This window comes from Heterocephalus glaber, unplaced genomic scaffold, assembly GCF_053883595.1.
Source record: "Heterocephalus glaber isolate CG9 unplaced genomic scaffold, H.glaber_assembly_v1.0 deba00001665, whole genome shotgun sequence".
Taxonomy (NCBI): Eukaryota; Metazoa; Chordata; class Mammalia; order Rodentia; family Bathyergidae; genus Heterocephalus; species Heterocephalus glaber.
The window spans coordinates 89138-113758 of NW_028258405.1; the positions used below are offsets into that span (position 1 = coordinate 89138).

At 36.5% G+C, this 24621-nt stretch overlaps 2 long non-coding RNA genes across 2 annotated transcripts in view; one reads left to right on the forward strand and one right to left on the reverse strand.

Annotated features, from left to right (window-relative positions):
* Nucleotides 1–228: 228 nt before the first annotated feature.
* The window catches only part of LOC147822297 (uncharacterized), a 65586-nt gene continuing 41193 nt past the window's right edge, over nt 229–24621 (reverse strand). The window contains exons 4-5 of the long non-coding RNA XR_015445831.1: nt 8080–8163; nt 229–2341 (exon numbers count right to left, since the gene is read on the reverse strand). This is a non-coding gene — a long non-coding RNA (uncharacterized LOC147822297). The remainder of the gene's footprint in view (nt 2342–8079; nt 8164–24621) is intronic.
* On the forward strand, nt 8161–20052 carry LOC147822298 (uncharacterized). The gene is made up of 3 exons (XR_015445832.1): nt 8161–9357; nt 12435–12635; nt 19222–20052. It is a non-coding gene; the product is annotated as an uncharacterized LOC147822298 (long non-coding RNA).

Sequence of the window (24621 nt, forward strand, 5' to 3'; positions counted from 1 at the left end):
AATAGTGGCCCCATAGAGTTTACCAAATTAGCCAATTATGCTGGAGCTCATAAAATGAGGCCTTAAATGTCATTTAACTAGAAAATATTATAATCACCAAGTGGTCTGATTGTAAGATGATACTTGGGGCAGCATCAGTGGTTACAGAAAACAAATCGTGAAACAAAACACAGTTCAAATGTCCCCCTCAAATGCAACCGCATATTTTCTGCAGCAATATTTTCTGAAGAATACCATATTTCTCAAGGCACCAGCAACCAACATGTTTCTCATTTGAAACTAGGTTTAATATGACCTCATTGTTTCCTATTTGTTTGCCTTGAGCAAACCAATGCACAAGATTTGTTCTCATAAGAGAGCTAAGGAACATAGAGGATGAGAGTAGACTCACCAAAACTCATGAACTTAGGGAGCTATCTGCAAGAGATCCTATAACCATTGAATTGAGTGTCTTGAGCTGCCAGAGGCTTGTGGTGCTGCCTAAATGTCATCCAAAATTTAGTTGACTGAACATATACTGGTCTCTCAGAACTTCCATACGGTACTTAAGAAAGAGGCAAAAGCTGCTTTAAATTGCTGTGTGATTTGAGGGCAGAAATATTAAAGATGATAGACTATTTAAAAATTTAGGGTTTATAACCACTATTTCCTTATTGCCTTCTTTCCAATCATTAAATAACAGATTTTGGTCTTCAGTGAAAGGAGATAGAGCATAATGGAAAAACCAAGGCTATGGCACTAATAACTGTGTGACCTTGGACATTTAATTTCTCTGATTTTCAGTTATTTTATATAAAATATGGGATAAAGGTGATGGGTTATGTTGCGAGCAGTGCTGTGCTGAGAATAACACATGAACAAATCCCAGCACAGTGCAGGGTACCCTGAAGGAAGGAAGTATTAAATTCATGTCTTCCTTTACCTGTTACCAGAATATCTTTGGCTCTTTTTACTTCTTTATTTCTCCTTATTTCAGGAAGAATGGCCTCTTGGAATGGAGGAACAGTAAGAAGACTGTCCTGGTTTTATGTTAACACCCTCCATGAACATCATTGTCACTCTTGTTAAAGGAATGACAAGTACTAAAGAGACTAGGAAAGCTTTTGTGAGGTACTCTGAGGCAAAGGGAAGTGAGGTCTTATGTGTGGACACATAGCAAACAGGGAGAGCAGCCCAAGGTGAATTTACAAAATGAAACTGATTGGTTTTAGAGCTGGGGTCCCCAAGCTCTGGACCATGGACAAATACTGGAAGGGGTTGGGTCTGTCTGGGCTGCTCAGTCAGAACATGACTGGCAAGCCAGCATGCAAAGCTTCATCTGTGCTTATAGCAGCTCCTTCTAGCTCACATTATGGCCTGAGCACTGCCTCCTGTCAGAACAGCAGTGGAATTAAGACTCTTATAGGAGCAGGAACCCCACTATGACTTGCACATGTGAAGGATCTAGGTGCAAGCTCCCTATGGGAATCTAATGCCTGGTGACCTGAGGTGGAGCTGAGGTAGTGATGCTAGTACTGGGGAGCAGCTGCAAATACATTAACATTAGCAGAGACATTTGACTGCACAGAGACCATAATAAATCAGTTGCTTTCAGATTCATATCAAAACTCTATCAGTGAGTGACAAACCACATCTGGAGGCAGGTTTTATAATGGCAAATGAACTGATATACTTCAATTGTACAGCTGGATCTGGTGCAGGATTTAAGTTAGAATCTGACACGTGTTTTAGCCTGTGCATGGCTGGCTAATTATTTTATTTACTACTTCTGTCCACACCTCTTTTGTGCACTGCACACTTGTTTTGGCCTCAGTTTTTATAAGCCCTCAAGCTAATCCCAACCAAAATGAGTGAAGTAAAAGTGTCACTAGAAAGCTTCTTTGAAAAGGAGATAGACCCATTGATAAGACAGCAGAAGAATCTAAGATTGCCAGCAAAGAGAGGTGAAATTAAAAGAAAATGTTGAATTTTACTTAAATTAGGGGTTCATGATTCACATTCTCTAAGTCCACTTTGCATAATATGTGATCAGATAAAGCCAAAATGCCACTTGGAGACAAAGCATTCTGCATTAAAAGACAAGCCTTTGGAGTTTTTCAAAAGAAAAAACATAAACACAAAGAACAGAAGTAATTATTAATGACCACCACTTCATCAAATGTGTACATACTGAGAGTATCATTATTAGTGGCTAGCTGCCTTGCTAAAACTAAGAAGCCCTTTACTGTTGGTAAAGAATTCAACTTACCTGCTGCTAAAGACATTTGTTGTGATTTTTAAAAACTTCTAGTTCAAAAGGTGGTGTGTATTCCTCTTTCAGCTAGCACCATAACTAGATGATCTGATGAAATAGCAGAGGATATTGAAGAACAATTTTTAGATAGAAGTGAGACCCCATGGTATGGAACTCATATTCATGAGTCTACCCATGTTGACAACAGGCAACAAGGCTTGTTTGGAGGTAATATATTTTTCAGGAGGATGTGTATAAGGATATGTAATGTATACATTCATTGCCAAAGAAAACCACAGCTGCAGAACTATTCAAGTTTTTGAATGATTACATATCAGGAAAACTGAATTGGTCGTTTTGTGTTGATATATGCATGTACAGAGTGGTTGCCATGAATGGATAGCTTGCTGGTTTCACTATTTGGGTAAAAGAAGTTGCTTCTGAATGAATCTATGCACTATGTCATCCATAGAGAAATGCTGGCTAGCTGGAAAAAAAATGTCACCTGAACATAACAAAAGTTTACAGGATATGACTAAAATTATCTACCACAATAAAGTGTATGCTATTAACTCATGTCTCTTTATTCAGCTCTGTGAAAGGATGGATCCAGAGTAAACGTATCTTCTCTTATGCACACAAGTAGATGTCTTTCTAGTGGTAGATTACTAGCCAGAGTTTTTGAATTACAAGAGCCACTCTAGAGATTTCTTTTAGAAAAACAGTCACCACTGGCAGCATATTTCACTGACACCTTACTTACTTGTGTGACATATTCAATGTGTTTAATCTATTACTTTAGTGAAGAACAACAACTGTGTTCAAATTGGCAGATAAGGTGGTTACACTATAAACCAAACTGGAATTATGAGGCTAATAAGTGAATATTGAGACTTTTGACATATTCCAAACATTAACAAAGATTTTTAAAGAGGCTAAGCTGAAAACTTATTTTTCTCAGCTAGAGCATGATCATCTATCTCAGCTTTCAGGATTATTCCATATATCTATCTCAGCATTATTCCCAGAAACAAAAAGTCCTCCAAACTGAGAAGGAATACATCTACCACTCATTTGTGAATAAGTCAGGTGAATCAATTTGTCTGTGCTAGAAGAGGATCAACTGTTTAAGATGGAAGTAATTGCAATAGTATTTTTGAGTAGTCTCAAAAATATGCTTGTGACAACTTCAAATCTCCATATATTCAGGATTAAAATCAAGACAGAATATCCTAAAATTGTCACAAAATCACAGAAAAGCCTGCCTCCATTTCCAACATCCTATCTTTGTGAAGCAGGATTTTCTGCTGTAACAGCAATCACAACAAGATTATGGAGTAGATAAGATATGAAGAATATATTTCAGCCAACATTGTCTCCCATCACTCCCAGATGGGACCAACTAGTTGCAAGAACAAAAGCTCAGGGCTCCCACTGATTCTGCATTATGATGAGTTGTATAATTATTTCATTATCTATTACAATGTAATAAATGTAATAATAAAAATTAACTGCACAATAAATGTAATGGGCTCAACTCAAGCCTCCACCTCACCCCCTCCCAATCCATGGAAAATTATCTTCCAGGAAACTGGTCACTGGTGCCATAAAGGTTGGGTACTGCTGTTTCAGAGGCTTCTAATTAACTAGGCCGTATCTTTACATCTTCTGACCTTACTTTATCACAAAAGATGTTCCTAGTGGTGAGTTTATTCTTGTTAAACCAGAGAAGGTTGGAGAATCCTGGTGATAATGGAGGAACTCTCAACAGAGACCATGGCAAATTTCTTTTCTGCTTTCATTCCCTAGGAGTTGTCCCTTCTATGTAGCCTCATTGGTAAAAGGTAACTAAGTATGAGAATTCCACATAATAAACATCTCTACCTACAATCTGGGAGGCATTTTCAAACATGATGTGACTTCTGGTTTAAATATATAATGTTTTTAATAAAAGTGCAATCTATGATTTTTTTTTTTTCTGGTGCTGAAGATTGACCTCTCGGCCTTGTGCATTCTAGGCAAGTGCTGTACCACTGAGCTCCATCCCCAGCCCTATCTATGCTTTTAAGAAAGACAAATCTTAGAAACTATAAAGGCAAAGGTATTTTGATGTGGTTGAATTACTGTCTCTTTTTGAAAGCATGTGAATTCTGGGAAGAAGGTGGGAAGGGCATGTTTAAGAATATTTGTGAGTACTATTTCACTTTCTTGTAGTGGGAAAAGGGTGTGTTTGGGCAGATGCTAAATGTATAATGGAAAAGGACTAGATTTCAAAACCTTTAACTTAGAGGAGATAGATAAAGGTAGGAGAGATAGTAACAGTCAAATTAACTAGTGCTAATCCTCTCAAAGGCTGTTGAACAAACTGACCTCTATGGACCTGAGTAAAAATAACCTTTAAAATCATAGTATATGCTAAAAACTAAATAATAAAATCAAAAGGATCTGCTTTTACCAAAAAAATCAACACAGCATGTATTAAAAATGTTTCTTTCTTCGTTTGTTTGTCTGTGGTTAGCCTAAGACTATGAAATGCTCTTGGTCCATATTAAAATTAACAGGCATCTTTTCCTTTTGCATTTTTTACAAATATTTCTGTCTCTAAAACTAGAGCTCTCTGGCCTTTGGCTAACAGCATCTCCAGATCCACAGGCATTGCAGAAAAATGTCAATTTTCTCTAGAAGCAATTACATATACAGCATAGGAGACGCCAATTTTACTATCCAGGGACCACACATACTGTGTGTTTGTTATATTATTTGATATCAAAGCAGAATTTCTTTCCCCTAAAACACACATGAAATAAAGAACACCCACATCCAATTCAGAGATATCTGTTACAGCTTACAGAACTTGGCAATGCAGACATGACTGGTTTACTGGGAAGGAATATTATATTGACTAGATAATACACTATTATTTTTTTAACTTTATGTATATTTTGGGTTAAATGAACATGATTTTTATTCCACTTATTAAAAATACAAATATATTTTCACTGTATATCAATTAGGTATCACATCTCCAAAGTATGAGTAAGAAGGACTTACTGATCCTTTGTTACTAGAGGACTTCAAATTGTTTCATCAGTTATTACCATAATTTCAGATAGTGATCTAAAGCATACACTACCTCCCTTGTTTAATTTTGCAGCATTATGATGTTGGTGTGATGACTTTCATTCATGTGTTTAGTGTGTGCACATCATCTCTACTCCATGACAGACACAGGCATTAGGAATACAGAACTAAGTGAGACATGGCCCTTAGGTAAACATATTTTGGGGTAGAAAAGGAAGGACAAGGAGTTACATGCTTGATTTTTTTTATAGTATATATTCAGAAAGCAAAGGAAGGAAGGAAGAGAGGAAGCAGGAGGGAGGAAAAATGGTAGAAAACACAGAGGATGAAAATAATTCAGCATATGGTAGAGAAAATGTGGTCAGGAATGGTGAAACTTGAGGTCGCCTTTGAATCAAAGGGGCTAGTTTCTTGGTTAGATTAGAGGAGTAGGTCCTCTAGGAATACAGAAGTGCATGCAAAAGCCATGAGAGTGGGAGAGACTACAGAACTGCAAAGCATTCACTTCTCTTAGAGCATATCTGTGCATGAAGAATGAGCATGGAGAAAAAGGAAGGGGCACACCAGGTGGGGTCTGCACACAATGAAAATAATTTGGACTTTATATTGCAGGCTATGTTTGCACATACTCCCCAAATGCTGTAAAGTAAAATAATTATAACAGTATGAAACTGGCATAGAGATGAACTAATGAGACAGAAGAGGAAGAGGAGAAACAGAATAGAAAATCTAGATGATGTATATGCAGACATTTAAAATATGAAAAAGGTAGCATTTCCTATAGTGAGTAAAGGGTGGGATTTTCAAGAGGCGTTTGAAAATTGAGTAACAATTTCAAAATGAAATTTAATTCCTATAGACCACACTATTCATTTAAAAATTCTTAGATGAATTAAACATTTGCATATAAAAATACCAGAAGGAAATATTTAATATCTTGGGGTTAGAGGATGTAATTTTGTTTTATTTTGTTTTGTTTTACTATGACATTGTTATATAGTTCAAAGGAAAAAGTGATAGGCTCACAATATCATAATCCTCAAAAAATCATTAACTTCTGAAAGGGTAAGACACTACATGTAGTTGTAAGCAATTGACTTAAGAAAAAATATTTAGAACTATGTAGCATTCAAAGAATTTGAATCTATAATTTATACCACACTAAGCTATTACAAATCAACTTTTTGAAAATTTAATCTTAGATAAATGGGTAAAGGACACAAACAAGAAATTCATGAAAGAAATGACACCTAATGACATCAAAGTATGCTCAATGCCAGTGACAATCAAAGGAATACGATTAAGACAGTTATCTTTTTTATAGCAGATGTCAACAGGAGCTACGTAGCAGTGACAAATATCCCAAATATCTGATAATGTTCTGTGGTTGAGAGGGTGAGGTGAAATGGAAATTCTCAAACACCAAGGGTATAAACTCAGTATTTTTTTTGGAAAGTAATTTGTCAGCATCTATGATATCATTTGATTCTATGAATTGATAGCAATTTGTTTTCTATATAATATACATGTATAAAATATTAAATGTTTTAAAATATAAACATATTAAAATACACAAATATACACCTATAAATGTGCAATGACTGTATAAGAATATTTATTGCACTATTATTTATAATAGCAAAAATCTGAAAAAAATTAAGATTCACCTAAGGAATTAATTTAATAAATTGTAGCATATAGCTGTTTTTAAGGATATATTGGCCTGAAAAGATATTACTGATGTAGGTTTGACTAAAATAAATTATTAGTAAAATAGTTTTTATAGTATAATCTGTCAAGAGAGGTAATGAACTACAGAGGGTCAAGCTGATACGGATTTGAGGTCCAGCTCCTCTACTTACAAACATGTGAAATTTACTAACTTCTCTACATTTTTTTGAATTCTGTCCAACTGGAGTGGAACCTACCTTGCAGAGTTGTAAGGAGAATTCTAAGTATATAATAGAGTCTAAATATATATTAATTATCATTATTGTAAGATGTTCAATAGTTATTTTTAAGCAATTCTCTTATGAAAATAATTTTTGAATGCAAATATATTACATAACCAGAGAGCTTCTCTGAAAAGGGGGAAAGACCCAATGATGATACAGTGGGAGAATCTAAGACTGGGGAAAAAAAGCTACATTTAAAAGAAAGTACCAACAGTCCCCTGCATTATGGTAATTATTTCACTACATACTGCAACATAATAATAACAGAAATAAAGTGCACAATAAATGTCATGTGCTGGAATCTCCTCTTCCCCACCCACCCCAGTCTATGGAAAAGTGTCTTCCACAAAACCAGTCCCCAAAAAGCTGGGGACCATTGATCTAATAGATATGATAATGGATTTGATGCATCAGTTTTTGACACAGATTTGTTTTGATTGCATATTTATAAACCAGTGTGCAAACAAGGAATGCATTTGGGGATTATTTTTAAGTACAAAATAAAGAACTGTCAAGTTTAGGTGGCCTTGGTTATAAGAACTTTTGAAAACCTTAATGATATAAATTGGAAACTGTCCTCTAATCATTAAGCAAGCTATTAATAACCTTTTCTGTGGAAGTTTCTACTATATACATATTCAGTTTTTAATCATGTCAGGAAAAATACAACAAAGTTGGAAAGCCCACTTTTAAGTGTTTTCCCAATAAAGCTAGGAAAATAAACTATGGAAAATGAGAAAATATGTTTTGCACAAATACATTAACATGCCTCTCTCAACAAAGGGTCTATGTATCAAAAACAATACATACCCTTCTGTTCGAAAAATCCTCCGAAAGCTGTCTCCTAAGCTTTTATAACTGTTTGGATCAGTTGTACTTCTCTGAATCTGGAACCTAGAAATAAAAAACAAACAAAAACATTCAAGTCAAAGATTTTGCAAAATGATTTTTTCCCATTTTTCAGTCTTAGAAATTCAGGGGGTTTTTTTCAGATTAATATAAAGTTCTGGTCTTTGCTATAGATTTTATTGACTTGATTATCTTATATAATCTTTGCCTTATTTCTGTAGAATTTAATAGAAACTATAGAAAAGGATTTTTTTCATCTGCTACTTTGTCAAGCAGATGCATCCTGAGGCATTTACATTTTTTTACTTTTGTGAAAAGCACACACAGATGTCATATATTAACATATAATTCAAAATCTGAAGATGTGTATGAAACAAATATGTAGCTCTAAATCCTATCTTAATTGGTATTTCTTGATGATGATTTAACATAAAGGTAAAAAATATTGAGGAGCTAATATGGCCTACCTTGGATATTGCTTGTGAATCTGGAATTAATTCTGGCAGGCAGGTGCCTGCAATTGGAGTGAGAATTGGGATTGTATGTTGGGGTCATATTACTATGCAGTTTATTATGTTGTTCAATTAAAATGTTCCTCCTCCTCCTCCTCCTCTTTCTTCTTCTTTTTGAGTATGAATATTTACCTCAGAACTCTCACCTTGCAAACGTGGATGTTTCCAGGACTAGGTCTTAATTTTTTATTTTGAATTTTCCCTAAGGTTTGTTTCTGAAGAGACTGATAACAAGTACTTTCATTTCTCCCCAACCCCAATTGTTCACCATTCTCTAGTTTATTTCATCAGCCTACTCTTGGGTTTTACATTCTTATTCCAATTCTGATTTAAGGCCCTTCTTCTCTCTCCTCTGTTTCCCACCACAATTTCACTTGTTTCTTTTCTTTTCTTTTCTTTTTTTTTTTTTTTGTACTGGGGATCGAACTCGGGTCCTTGCACTTGCGAGGCAGGTGGCGGAACCACTGAGCTAAATCCCCAGCCCCTCACTTGTTTCTTTTTTTAAAAAAATAACTTTTCAAAATTGCTGCCAATACTATTTATTTTACGAGGTTTTTCATATTGTTGGCTTCGTGATATGAACACAGCATTACTTCCAAGAATAATGTACTTTATATGTTCTAGGCTCAGGGAATTATGCTGAAGACTGATACACATCACAGAGAAGAGTAGATATACTGCTTTGATTGAGGCCATTGGGCAAATTAATTGAATAAATTTATCAAAGGTAAGAAGTGAAGCTGGAATCACATTTGGTTTTACAAAGTGGAAAGCTGCTAAAAGTTTCTGGGCAGGAGAGTATCTGTTCAGGAATGTGGGAGGTAAATTTCTGAGCACAGTTCCTGGCACATGCAAGTCCTTAAATAAGTATTAGCTGATGAGATGGAGTAGAGTGGGAGTACGGAATGGAGAACAATTATGAAGGCATCACAAGTGAAAACAACATAAATGAAGAAAAGGGGCACATGTTAGGTAGTCATGTTTCTCTTAAATAAAATTTTTTGTTGATATATTCAGCACATTCTTTTGATCTTTCACACAGCAAATAATTTTCCACAATCCTATACCTACAATTGCCAAACTTTAAAGAGTCATAAATACTCATCTTTAGAGGGATTTTTTGGGTCAAATTTCCACCTGTATTGGATCAGTTTAGATTAATTACACTCTTAAATTTAAATTGCACAGAGAGTATAAGAAGGTCATATTCAGAATAACTAACTCATTTAAATTGTTTCAGATCTAAAGATGATTTTGGTAGAAGACTCAGCAAGTTCTGTCTAGCCTAAGAACAAGAGTTGATGGTCAGGCAGATGTACCATATTTGGGTATTTTTGGCCTATAACATATATAGATGAGATAACTTGGTACTTCGAATACAAATGAACTAACATTAAACAGAAAATAATACAATGGAGGTTTGTACAAAAATAACTGGAAAATATAAAACAATTTTTAATATATGACTTTGGTTTTAGTTCAAATAAAGCAATCCCATCTCTGCAGTTGCATATTTATAACCCATATTCATTGCTGAGTATGAAACACTTTCTTATGTCTAGTTGAGAAAACCAAGACTTTTCTCTACTTGTTCTTTTAAGAGAGTTATTTAAAACAGTCTCATACATTATAAAAAAGTATTACATGCACATAGACGTTTTTCATAATACCTGTAACAATCTTTTGTTAATATATTTACTTCAAATTCCTTTCTAGATGCTTTTCTCCCAAAGTATGAAGTTTTTTCTTAATGTATGCCATATACACAATAGGTTTTACAAAATCCCAGGGCAGTATGTCCACTCTGAAGCAGCATAAAAAAGAAATATGAGCAAAAATAATTGTCAGTATAAGGGAAAACATCCAAAATGTCAAGCAGCCTGGGCAGTAGGGTTATCCAGGTGTTCACAGGGAAGGGGGTTACTGTTTTCCTCAGAGAGTTAGGGAGGGTTTCAGGAAGGAAAGGGGATTTGAACTGGTCCTCCTGGGATTCAGAGAGGCAGAAAGAGTAAACCAAGGGGAAGCATTTCAGGTGGGAAAGGGACAAAGGCCAGTGAGGGAAATCTCCCCTTTCTAATGGGGAAATGAGAAAAAAGACCCTCCTCCACCACAGAGCCTGGCTATCCATATTTCCTCCAGGAAGATGTTGTAGCACTTGGCTAAAGGCACAGGCTTGATTTCTCAGGCTGGGTGAAGACTCAGCTGGTTAGCAAAGGGTACTTGGCAGGTAAAGCCAAAGGCCGATACAGAACTTTCAACCTTCTTCTGCACATAAGCCCAGCACTTCAGCTACCTCCAGATGGCTATGCCACAGTTGTGCAGCCCCAGTCTTAGATGTGAAGAGTCACCAGAGAGACCAAAGCAAACACACCCTCATGTCTAGGAAGTCGACCTTTAACCCTCTTTTTCTGCTGGTATTAGAGACTTGAGCTTTATCTAAGATGTCTGCAAGTTCAGGCAATACCCATGCTTTCACAAACATGAATATAGAGAATAGTTACTTCATAACTAACTAGCTAACTAACCTGGCTCCTGGGAGTCTAGACACTTCACTCCTCAATTATGGTTTCTTTCTGTTTTTAGACTCCAAGAAATAATATTTCCAACGCATTATTCATTCAGTTAATATGAGTTTCCTATCCATTTTAGAACTGGAAACAAAGGCAATCAGTGAGATCTTTGAGTACTTCTTATAAAAGCTGACTGTCTGATGAATGATGCTGTATTCTTTACTAACAAGAAAGGCAACATCAAAATACCTACATGAGGGGCCAGGGATTTAGTTCAGTGGTTCTGCCACTTGCCTCACAAGCGCAAGGTGCTGAGTTCAATCCCCAGTGGAAAACAAAACAAAACAAAAAAACCCAACCTACATGAAAAGAGTTCACAAACTTCTCTGGATGAGCAATGCAAAAGGACAGACAGGCATGTCAAACACTAATGCCTCAGTAAAGCCTCCCGAACAGTCCTTGCTATGTTAAAGCAGTTGGAAGGGCCATTAAGCAGGTGAAGGCAAGCAGTGTTTCTTCTACTGTGAATCTCACACATAGCATGTCTACACTTTGCAGAGCAAAAGTATGTGCAGCATTTAGTTCCATTACACATGACTTATTCTGATCACAGAGTTATCAGTTCTTCTAAGGAATCTGTTTCAAGTAGATATAATTACAGTGCATTTTGGTCAATAATGGTGAAAGAGCAATTTTCTTCTTCCTTTCCACTACATTTCAGCAACTTAAAAGATTTCTCTCCTGGACTGAAGCTTTACATCAGTGTTTTCCAAGCTGCATTCTGTGCTAACAAATCCTACGCTGAGGGAAACAGTTTCCCAGTTACGTAATAGAACTCTTTGTAAAACTGCAAAGGCAAAGCCACACTACTCTTGATTGCATTCAGAAGAAAAGGCTGGGCCTCTCCATTGTCCTAATAATAGCAGCTCGGACACATCAGGAATCTCCATCTGAGTAACTTATTTTATTAGAATGAAAATTTGCTGCCAAACAGACAAACTAAACAGTAGAGTCATGCCCAAGAAATATTCAGGGCCTGATATCTAGTCAGAATCAAACACAAGGGAAAGGAGGGTGACTCCATTGAACCTTGGGCTACACTGCAAAGCATCCAGTGAAGCAGTCTGCCACAGTGTCCGCCTGCATAGCACTGTGCCACACCATAAATATTAAGCAAGTTGTTGTGGTGACCATCAGGACCAGGAAGGGCTTCTTCCTGTTCATGACCCAATGCAAAAATATATTTTGTAAAGTAAAAAATGTTTTCACTCATTACATCTTTTTTTTCCTGTAGATGTATCAGGATCTTGATTATAGCGTATCCTGCTCACCCAATTGTGTGCTCACTGAAACCCATTTTAAACTTGTCTGTGGCTTCTCAGCATAGTTAGATAAGCAACTTCAACTTATCTGTGGACTGCTGAAGACATTGCTGTAGGAAAGATGTGTGCAAGAAATACAATGGCTTTGCTGCCATTAAAAACTTTATGACAAGGTATTTGAAAATTCCAAAATGTCAAATTTAAGAAGTGCCTTTATTTCCAAAGAACTGAAAGTTTCAGAATGTGTGTATATGAGTAAATATATATATATATATATAATTTATTTACTCACATTTTTATATGATTATAAAATTCATGTATTTGTATCTTCATATGAGTAGGTAGCAATTAGTTGCAAAGAGCCAGACTGGGGTAGGTGATGGGCTTTGTCCTTAAGCTATATTTGTATACCATCCTTCAGCTTTTAAATCAAATCAGATGATTACCTGGTGTGCACTGGGGGAAAAAAGTCATTGCAAACCACTCCTTTGGCATTGCCACCAATACTAAACATATCAGTACTGCAGTTTATTTCTGGTGTCTTCTGTCTCTGGATCATTTCTCATTCAACAGTTTTGGGCTTTCTCCTACCTCGCCTTCTTCAACCCTGCTTTCAGAAAGCATTCACACCAATCATTCATCTTTACTGCCACTTTCACTTTCATATTTGTCTGTCTAAGCTTTTCCTCTGTTAAAAGGATTTCAGGTATCAAAAAAGAGGTGGCAAGTTTGGTTTTGTTTAGGATGGAGATTCAAGGTTCCTTACCACCAAAGACAATTCTAAGTTACATTCACTCCCACCCCACCCCTCAGTGGAATTTTATGCAGCATAATGGATTTGGCTGCATCATAACTCCACCTTTGTGTCCAAGGACATAGACTGGGAGCCACCAGTTATAATGCCAATGTGGCCACGGACTCAGCATGAACTAGTGAGATACATCATCAAACCCCTCTGCCTTTCTCCTCACTGGTAAAAGAGAACACCAGACAGCAGAAGAGAATTTTATTTTGGAGGAAGAACAATACTCAGAGTTAATATTTGAGTCCCTTAGCCATAAGAGAAAAAAGACACTTCATTTTATTTTTGAAATCCCTCAAGTTCCATATTTTATAAGGGTGAGAGGCTGCTAATAAAAGTTGTATGCGGATAAGTGGTGATGAACCTAATGGAACTCCCTGCAGAGATCTTTGTAAATGTGCTATGAACAAAGATTATTAGTAATTACCAGAATATTACCCACACTCCTTAATAAACACTTGAGAAGCCCACTAATGAATCAGAGATTAACAGACCAAAGGTTTGCAATTACAGAACACATTAAAAGGATAACTGTAGGAAGATTAAATAAAGATTTGAACTCACTGTAATTAGCCTATCTTACCGAAATAAGATGTTATTCCTATAGAGCATGTTTGCTTTCTCAGTCATTGAATGAGCTTGGCCAAAGTCAGACTGAGCACGCAAAGACATGTTTGAGGTTTTGAAAATTAGATGTACACACCTACCTCACCAACTTTGGGAAAAGGCCCTAGAAAGCACAGCCTTAAGAAAAAAAATTCCCACCATGTATCTTTGTTTCCTGTGCTCTGAAAAATGAACTTCCAACAGAAGAAATAACATCTCTCTCTGAAAGGATAACCCATGGGGCCTCTATGTTTATCATCCCTGCAGAAAGACCACACCAGATGGTAGGGGGTGAGCTTATTGATTCTGAAGAGATTATTTCAATTTTCTTTCACAAGTGCTGGGGGGAAAGGGTTCTTTCTAACACTTCTCTGTGTCTATACCTTTACTGTTCTCATCTTAAGTACCTGATGAGAGTAAATGGAATTTTTTTTGAAAAGTTAGTTATGAGTATTTTTACTTCAGAATAAATTGCAATAATAATCCACACAGTTTCAGTGTGGTACTGATAAAGCTCAAGAGGCCTTCAATTATACTGGAAGGATATGGCTTATGATTCTACACATGCATTTCCATCTGAACGTTTACAGAGATCCCCATCTACAAAGGTGCAATGGTAAGAGTTTGGGGAGGGGGGACCCAAAGATGAATAACACTCAGGCTCTGCCCTCTGGAAAGGAACAAGTAATTGAGGGATAGGGAATGTTAGTAGCTAGCACTAAACAAGGTAGAATAAATGTGCTAAACAGGGCTCCTAGGAGCTTGGTTCACTTGTGATTCCATTATCTCTGCTTGCTGGGTTCACAGTCTAGGTTGGACAACAATTAATACTCTAAAATAATGCTAAGAAGTCCACCCGGGTTGTTGAGTTGGCTCCGCCTAAGCATGGACTACCAAATGTTCAAAAGCTATGGTCATACATATTTGGCTGCGTATCAAATTATTCTAAAAATTTCCAAAAAGAAAGACATTTTTCTTTATTGTTCTTAGTCATTTCACTCTTTACAAAAGAAAATAGAAACCTATACTAGGCAAAAACTAAGATGTCTTCTGCCTATTTAAATTCTGTGTCTTGAATAGGTGTCAGTGGGCGGGGCTATGGTGAAGCTTATCATTTATAATACTGTAAAGGAGACCAATAAATTTCTCTATGTTATTATAAAACTGTTTATAATTTGAAGAAATAGGTAATCTTGAGTGCTCAATCAGCTTAGATAATTACTACAGATAAAGTGACAACATCTTGGCAAGGCCACAAAAGCAAGGAAAATCTTCTGTGCCATGTAATTTTGAACATGTTTTTAAACAGAGGTTCAAAAACATTATCTTCCTGAAATATCAGATCAACTCAGATAGGGTGATTATATTTTAAGTAATTTCATCTGATCCTAGACACATCTAATTGCAGTTCCTTTCACAACCCAAGGAGATTTAAAGGCTGCTATTCTGCAACTGTACATTTTATAATTCACACTTTAACAGTACACTTGAATAGCCTATAAATGGTTCATCACTTGCCAACCACATATTGTTATAATAAACATTTACTTACATGTCTCTCATTAGTATGAGGAAATAGCTGTAGTTTTGTACATTTTATGCTTTTACAAGACATATGGTGTTTCTGGTATTTAGGATCCACATAAAAATTGATATTATAAAATGAATTATGATAAGAGAGTTTGTCTTACCATCTGGCACAAGTTCTTCCAGTTGTTTATGTTACTTATGGGATAATAACTAAGTACACTAACAATATAATTCTAAAATTTATTTTAATGACAACATGCTAGTTAACAAGTAAATGATCATTAGAGATTACAACCTAAATCTAATAATATTAAACCATAAGTAATAAAATAGACTAATTAGCATAGCTGTATAATTTAAATGCTCCAAGCATAAACTGGTCTCAATTAAACAAAAGCTTGACTAGCATGCCTTTCAATTATTTTGCTTTGTAAGATACATGTCACATTATAAAATTATGCTTAATATCAGGTTATAGAGCTGCCACTCTTTGAATATAACATATATAGACACATACATATATTTAATCAACTTCATATTTAATGCTGACAAATGGCCTCACACTGTGACCTTCCTAACCTACCTTCTCCGAAGTACACTGTGACCTTCCTAACCTACCTTCTCCGAAGTACACTGTCCTAGGATGTTCATTAAAGAGGTTAATTAGCAGGAAACCAACTTATACTTGGGAAATGAAAGAAAGACAAAACTTCTATCAGGGTAAAGATAATAGAGCTAAATCAACTTCTGTAAATATTACACTGGCCATAGTCAGAACAAATATAGTTTATCTACATTCCCAAAATAATTACAGTTTTAAAAGTTTTGACCACTCCAAGAAAAAGTTACTTGCGCTTTTTCTCTCTGTGATCTTTCCCACATACCTCCTTGGGTCAACAAGTTTCTCTAGCCCTCACCAATAGTCTCTGTTTCCTGGTGAACAGAGAACCACCATTCTTACCTGCTGAATCTCATTCGTTGTGAAGTCCTTTTTTTTTCTTTTTTCTTTTTCTTTTTCTTTTTTTTTTTTTTTTTTTTTTTGGTACCGAAAATGGAACTCCGGTCCTTGCGTTTGCACAGCAGACGGCGAAACCACTGAGCTAAATCCCCGGCCCTATTGTGAAGTTCTTAGATTCCAGTCTCTGTTAAAGATTTCAAGAACAGGAGATTCTAATGTGGCCAAACCTGCCAGAACCCACTCACTGGCTATGGGAACTGAGACACTTCACAGAAACTAATTGTGCAGCAGAGACCATGAGCCAGGGCCCAGCAAGGGAGAACAGTAGAGACCGTGGAGTGTCTGGACACCTGAGAGATTATTCCATTTTATTTTAATGGGTCACATATGCCTGTTGTATGGTTTATTTAGCACTGATAAGGAAGCTTATCGATAATACCAAAAAAAAGACTGAGTGATTTTTTTGTATTTATAAGCATAAATACTTATGCTACAAAGAAATTGAGGAATGAAGGTAATAAATTTGGCTACAAAAGAAGAAAATATGCTTATGTTTATCATAGTTGAGGAAATCTTCAAGGAAGCTTTTATTTTTATGTCAAGATTGACCTTATAGGTCACCAAGATTTGGATCCATATTTATCAGTTTCAAATGAGGCCAGTTTTCAAAAGCACATCATAAGTGGATAGGACCCAAAAGTGACAAAGAAACAGTAATCACAAGCTTACCTGTATATCATTTTTAACATTGAGAGCTTTTTTACACACACACATATATATATATTGTCATCTTATGGTGTCCTGTAATTTCAGTTTTTTTAACTCTGTAATTGTAATTTCCTTATATTATAGATTTATAATGGAAAATAAAAAAATAAAAATTATCAACTTGGAGGTAGAAAGTATCAGGCTAAAGGAAGTAGATTTCCCTGGAGTCTTTCAGAAGTTGTATTATAAATTCATCTCTAGTTCAGTGAATGACCAGTAAAACTGTTTCACTGAACCCGTCTTTTATTTAGGAAAAACAGGATATTGTTACCTGAACATCACCCACCTGACATTGATATTTACCTCTGGAGCCCTTAAAAAAGGTCAGCTTTTAATTAACTGTGCCCACTGTGTGCCTGGGGAGCACTGTGAGCCCCAATAACAATGAGATCTGTAATTTCCTTTTATTCTTTCAACATCTCTTTCTCTCAAATAAATTCTTTCAATAATGAATATTCCATTATGTTATAAACCCATGCTCCAAAGAGTCCCTGTGGAAGGGTGGGGTTTCATCATTATCATTAAATAACATGTTAAAAATAATTTTAAAATAACTTGGTACATTAGAAACAGAAGTGATGCCTGAATTAATCTCACCCAGGAGCAGGACTAACCTGTCCAAAGAACTTATACAGGAAACTATGCTTTACTAGTTAACCAAATGTTTAATAAAAGACAACTAAGAATTTTGACATTATTACAAGCAGGTACTTTGGCAGGTGGCAAACCACTATAAGACAGTTCGTCATTTAATTTTATAAAATGCTGTCCTGACTACAACTCTTACCTAAGGGTAACTTTGCGTTTTAAGGCAAAATTAGCTTTTAAAAATAATTCTATTTTTACAAATTAAGATCTAGATAATTGGGTATTGGAGGTAACCTACTTTCCATAAAATATCAGAGCTAAACATAAGGCATTCATTTGAAATGGGGCCCAAGTGAGGAATTCATAGTGAATAAATACATTAGGGTTAAACTTCTTCAGAATTTGCTGGGATGAGTTCTGGTTTTATCTAATGGAGCATCCCTCATTCTCAGTCAGCTAATCCACATAAAATCTAGGTGGGGAGGTTAGATTTAAACCGGAGTTTCAATCTCTCACTTCACAAGTAACTGCTTATTATTGAGTTTAAAAGAGCAAAAAGTGTAAATATAATTCATGCTAAATAAAATTCAGGAGTGCCCATGTTGCCGTGGACATTCAGGTGTTAAACTCTGCTACACTATGACATTGACATTCTCATAGAAGTTTGCCTTCCAATAGGGGAAATTTGTAGCATTAAAACATTAGTAACAGTCAGGACTTCCCAGATATGTGCTTTTCTTGCATGTCTCCTCGAATGGCAAGGAATCCTGTGCAGCACTGGCAGACTGAGTGGGGTCCTTTTGAATGGAATTACCCTCCTGTGCCGTTCCCAGAGACCTCTGCTGGGTTGACAGGCTTGGGTAGGCCAGTTCTTCCACCAAAGACCTCACATTGTTTTCCTGGTTCTTTTCCTGTGAATAGTTTGTTCTATCTTCTCCCTTACTGCTAGGCAGTAGGTTATTTCTTGCACATTAGTGTGTCTATCTCTAACTACTTTCCCTGTTTTCTTCCTCTCCCAGCCTTTCTCTCTGTATTCCTCTTTTGTGCTTTAATTCACCACTTAAAACCAGCAGTGGGCTAAAGACCAGAGAACCTGGCTTTGTTATGGCTCTTAGTTGAGGGCCCAAGGAACCATACTATCAGTCAAGTTCCTGAACATCAGTTCCTGGCCTTTGCAACATCTATTTTGGCTATTTAGATACCATGTTTGTGTGTGTTTCGTTTCTCAGTTCTGTGCCAGAGTTGAGTTTCTGAGCTAAGTGGCCTCTGGCTGAATTTGAACTTTTCCTGAGAATAGGCTGTGCAGAGAGGAGGAAGAGCCAATATCACATTTTCCTCTAGAGTCTCTGCCTATGAGTTTGGCTGTGGTTGTGAGTGGGGGCACTCAGAGATAGCACCTCAGGGTGGCACAGCCTCCTAGTAGGAGGAGGGTCCTGCTGCTGTGTATTTCTCTCCCTTCTGGATTCCTCCACTCCAGAGGTTTTATACAGTGTCCTGTGGCTTCTAGATGCTGAACAAGAAGTAATTTATAACTAAGGATGAGGATGAGGATGAAGATGAGGAAGAGGACACGAACCAGAGCTGACGCCAGCCTTAACAACTCCTTTTTCATCCTGTTCCCCTGTGTCTTGTGGATTCTGTTTCTGTTTGTTTCTTCAAATAAAATGTGCCTTCCACAGTGTTTTGTGTTTGTTTTCCGCTTCTCCATTATGGATTGTGTGGCGAGTGTCTGTTATGTAGATTCTCATAGATGTATGTTTAGTTTGACAATTTGAGGAAAAAAAGGAAAATGTCTGTTGAAAAACCTGTATTTTCAGAATTCAGACCAAATCCCTGTAGTTTTCTGTTGGTTCTGGTGGTATTGCACTATCCTTTTTGGTGGGAGGAAAGAGAAAGAAAGAAAAAAAGAAAAAGAAAAACCACCACAAAAGACTTGCTTCCCAGTACAAATGCTTTTGGAACTGCTAAGCCCGCTCTTACTCATGAGCTAAGTTAGGTCCAATTCTGGCAGAAGTGGTGAAACAGCTGCAATTTCGTACTTTGAAATCTCTTTTTTAAAATCTTGATATAATTTATAGGATAGTTGGCAGATATTCTCTATTTTTTTCATTCTCTTGAATGTAGACAACTTCCAAAATAAAGCAAGGAAAGAAATGAGTATTTTCAACAGTGAAGTCAGTACATTCACAATGTTAACTATGTGATGCCAACAAATTTTCTGCAATGAAGATTGGTTTGAATCAAATACTTTTAGTAGTATTACTTGTGTCAGGTTGAGTTGCTGCTAACTAGCAAGGGAATTAAAAAGCTATAAAGAACAACATGTTTCACATGATAAGTAAACACAATTTTTGTTAATTTTAATTAAGAAATAAATGTCAAACAATCTCTGCAATTTCTAATCCATGCAGTTTTGGCTAGAAAAATTGAGGTTTTTAAGAAGAAGTTTGCCACAGGTCAGTAAGGATATAATTGGTGATCAATGATATCATACTTACAGCTTCAAATATGATATTGCAAACATTTTTGAATGGCAAATTTAAACCTTCTAGAACCTTGAAAACATAAGTAGATGACTTTTTTTGGTTATATTGTGTTGCCGATCCTAAGTGAACATGGCTTTGTAAAGGGTTTTGGGTGCTAGAACTGATATATCTCACGGTCACTCACATGGGGAGAGGGGTGGCTGTGACAGAGATGGCATATGACAAGGTAGAGTGAGGACTTCCTGGAAAATGGACCATGATATGGAAATCCATCCAGGTCTAGCAGAAGTGATCAGCTGTCCACTAAAACCTCCCAGCTCTGCTTTTGATGTGTAGAGCCCATGCTAGGAGTCACCTACCGCTCCAGCCAGCATACCTGCAGCTCTCTATATTCAGGTATACAACATGTGATTAGCTCTTTTGATGGAATATAAGCACAAGTGATGCATGTCACTTCTAGACCGGGGTTCTTAATAAGTGAGTGGTGTTTTTTATTCTCTCTCCTGTATTACCTGTAATATATATGTTACCTCGGGGCTGTGTCACTTGCAAGTTGGAAGAGGAGGACTCTAAAGCACTAGTGAGTTAAGTCACAAGATGGAAAGGGCCTGTATCCCTAAGTCATTCAGCAAGGAAAAAGCCTCCTACCATCCAGGCATACCTGCATTGGGCTGCATGATTGAGTCAAATCACTGAAATTGAAGAATTTACTTGTTTCTGCAGTAGGTTTGCATTAACAGACACAGGGCTCGACATTGTGAGCTTTATATCCTCTTTACAGATTGGTTCCTCTGGGCACTCATGATTCCAGCTCCCTCAGCACTGAATTTGGTGTAAAATGATACAAAGTTATGGCCCACTACTTACTCCCTTTTTTGCTACAGTACATGTGAAATATTTTTGCTCTGCTCCTCCAGATCCACTCTCCACCCTTTTCTATCCTGTGAATTGAATTGATTACTTCAAAAGACTCCTTGTTTGCCATCCAGTTGGATTTGGTCAATGGGGAGCCCTGACAGGTAACAGGAGGGAGGGAGGAGAATGAGGAGGGGGTATTTATGTGTCTGGTGCCTTCCTGTGAGACTTCCTCAGGTTGCTGTCTCTGTCAACAGAAGTTCTCCGCTTCTGTGCTTCTGTCTTCGTGGCTTTCACCTTTGAAGTTTCAGTCACCTTTCCCTTCTCACATGCCTTTGAGCCTAGAGGTAATGACAGCTTTAAGCTCCTGCTGCTCCTCCTACCTCCTGCTAGCCCGAGGACCCTGAGTTATTCCTTGTGGTTTCTTTACACCTTGCCCACACCTTTGTAATTAATCTATATATAAACCCCCTTCAAATTATCCTCTTGTGGGAATGCCATGTGTTTCCTGTTGGTTCTCTCACTACAAAGCCATGTCATAGCTAAAATTCTGAAGGGAATTTTTGGAGCTGTCCCCGGGTCAGCTCCGCTAACACTGGTTTGCTTAGTAGCATCCAGGGGACAGACTGACAGTGCAGAGGTGGTCATCAAGCACATCCCTTCAGTGAGGCCATGAATGAGGGTGGCAGCTCGCTGAGGAAGGGCACACACACACAGGCACCTTAAACAGGTGATCAGATAGCATGCATTCATATTTTCCAGAAAAAATTTCCCTACTTCTTTTCACTCCTCTTCAGCCATATGCTTGAGGTTTGCTGATGGAGTTTTTCTTTGTTGATTGCTTCACCACTGAGAGAGGTGATTATTATTATTTTTTTTACAGGAATGTGCATCTCCAGTAGTGCCTGTTCTTATGGCAACACCATCTAGAATCCAAGTCTTTACAGTGAAATATGGAAATGTTCAAAAATACAAAAAAAGGCAGAATTGTGTTTTTGCCACATTGTTTCTTGGAGGGAAAATGTCTTCATACCAACCTAATTCACTGAGTATGCCATGCAGTATTTATATCCAAAGAATCACAACTTTCCCTTTCACTTTTTTTTTTTTTAGCTCATTCACATTCTTTTCATTTCCATTAGTTTGGAGCAAAAGATGTTATATAAGCCCCAAGTGAATGAGAAACTATTACTTCACGTGGCCCACTGCTATCACTCAGCATGGAAAATACCTCACACAAGGGAGGCTGCAAGGGTTCAGTAAATTGTCTGACTGAAGCTTAAAGATTGTATGAATATTCTCATACAGAATCCAAGCATGACATTTTAAAGGCTTATTTTTCTCTGAGCACTGTATCCTAGTATATTAGTAAGTCTTTGATGATTACAGATGTATCCCTTTTCTTATTTCAGGAAAAGAGGAACTAGAAAAACACTCATGTTCCTCCTCTGAGAAAAGACAAAATGGGAGAAAATAAATATTTAAAAAAATTCTACCTAGTTTTAAAGTTGCATATTTTATATAAGCTGTCAAAAGGTTGAAATAGCAAGACTTTTATTTTTATGAATTAATCATTACCCCTCTTTGACATCCCACATTATCAAGCTCATGATTTTGGATATATACAAAGGCTTGGTGTTACTAGGACTTTGTAATGGGATTAAAAGTGGGAAATGGTTATCTTCTTACAAAGTCATAAATTGATCTAATGGCTTTGCTCCCATCAACACTTGTAGCACACACGTGTAAAATCAAACCTCATTAGAAATCAGTTCAGCAGAACAAAGCCTTTTATACATGCAGGTTTCCAGTAGATTTATAAAAAGGACTTTGTGTTTGTTTTATCATTGATAGTTTTTCCTAAACAATGACTACATATAAAAAGACCATTAAAATATCACTAGAGCTTCAAGTAACATCCACAAAGGCTTAAAACTCTATTGTTCCCTAGGATGATCACTGAGCAACTCGAATGTGGCTAGAAAAACTGAAGAAATAAATTTATTTTATTTTAATTAATTTAGATCTAAATTTAAGAACTAAAGAAGGATAAAATATTATTACATTAATAACTTGTTATTTTGTTAGCACTACATTTTAACTATTGTATGCTATTAAATGTTGTATTGTATTAAGCATTAATTTTATATGTGTGTACTAGAAAATTCAAAATTATATGTCTTGTCATACTTTGTTTCTGTTGGGAAGCTCCAGCTTACAGCTAACATTTAAGGCTAAAATGCTAGTTTTTATGCACAGAGCTGTATAAATGCAGCATTCTCAGAGTGTGTGGGGAGACATGTTTAGTACATAGAGTAGGTGGAGGAGCTGGGAAAATATCAAAATTGAATTCTGATTTTGAAAATTCAATTCTTCTCATATAAACTTAATGTTACTGATTGTATAGTCCCTCAACACTTTAGTTATTTATATAGGTTTGAAATAAAATACAACAAGATAATTTTATTATGCTGGTTCTGAACTAAAAAGATCAAAATGCTTCCTTTGGTGTTCCTCAAACAATATTTTATGAGATGCATCAGCCCTCAGAATGAAGGTACAGTGCTTATAAGGCCAGCAAAGTGTTTTCTGAGAAATGCAGAATGTAATCTACTGAATTAAATTCCAAATCAAATTAGGGACACTGAAAGACTTAAATACACAACGTTCTTTTCCTTCCAGCTATTTGAGTTGCAGCTAAAGAAAGCAGTGTGGTCTGTTTCTAGTGTAAAATCTGAAAAAGATCAATACATAGATATATTCAAGTCATTTCCATGCCTGTGTCTTTGTTACTTTCATAAAAATAAAATAGAGTTTTCTACATATGAAAAACTGTCAGTATAATCTTACAGAAAACCAAATCCCCCACTGGAAAACAGAATTGGCTTCTCGGGACACTGTTGGAGAGATGCCGGAGCTGTATACTGAGAGAGATAGGGACTGAAAGCCACCTGAGTGCAGTGAGGAGTGAAAAGCGATTTTTTTCTTCCAAACTGATCTAATAACTCTACAAAATAATGCACGTATCTTCATTGTAAAGAGTCCTAACAGTAATTTGAGAATTTGCAATATCAATTTCATGCCTCTTTGTTTTTCCTTAGTACAAGAGACAAAATCTAGGAAGTTTGGGTCCTAAGGAGCGTGGCAGCACTGCTATGTCTGGAATTTTCTTATAAATATCCCCTCACTCTGAGGCTCGCAGGCCTGGCTGGAACAGCAGGGACAATCTCATTGGCACTTTTATGGCTGTGGAGGGATTTTCAAGAGTGAAAACAATTTTCCGTAATATTGTGCATTAATGAACAGACCTGAAGTGTGATTATTACACCTCAGCATGCTCTTCTGAAGACTGACAATTTGGAAGTAATTTTAGAAAAACAAACAAAACTATAAACAAATGCCAACATCAAGACTTTCTTGAGTACTCAAAAGAGCCTGCATTGTAACAAATTTTTACTGCTTGTTTGCAGTTTTATGTATTTTTAAGATTATTTTTTAAACACTATAAATGACTTTCTATGCTTGTGAAAATCATCACTTCAAAGGAAGTCTTGTGGTGCTCTTTA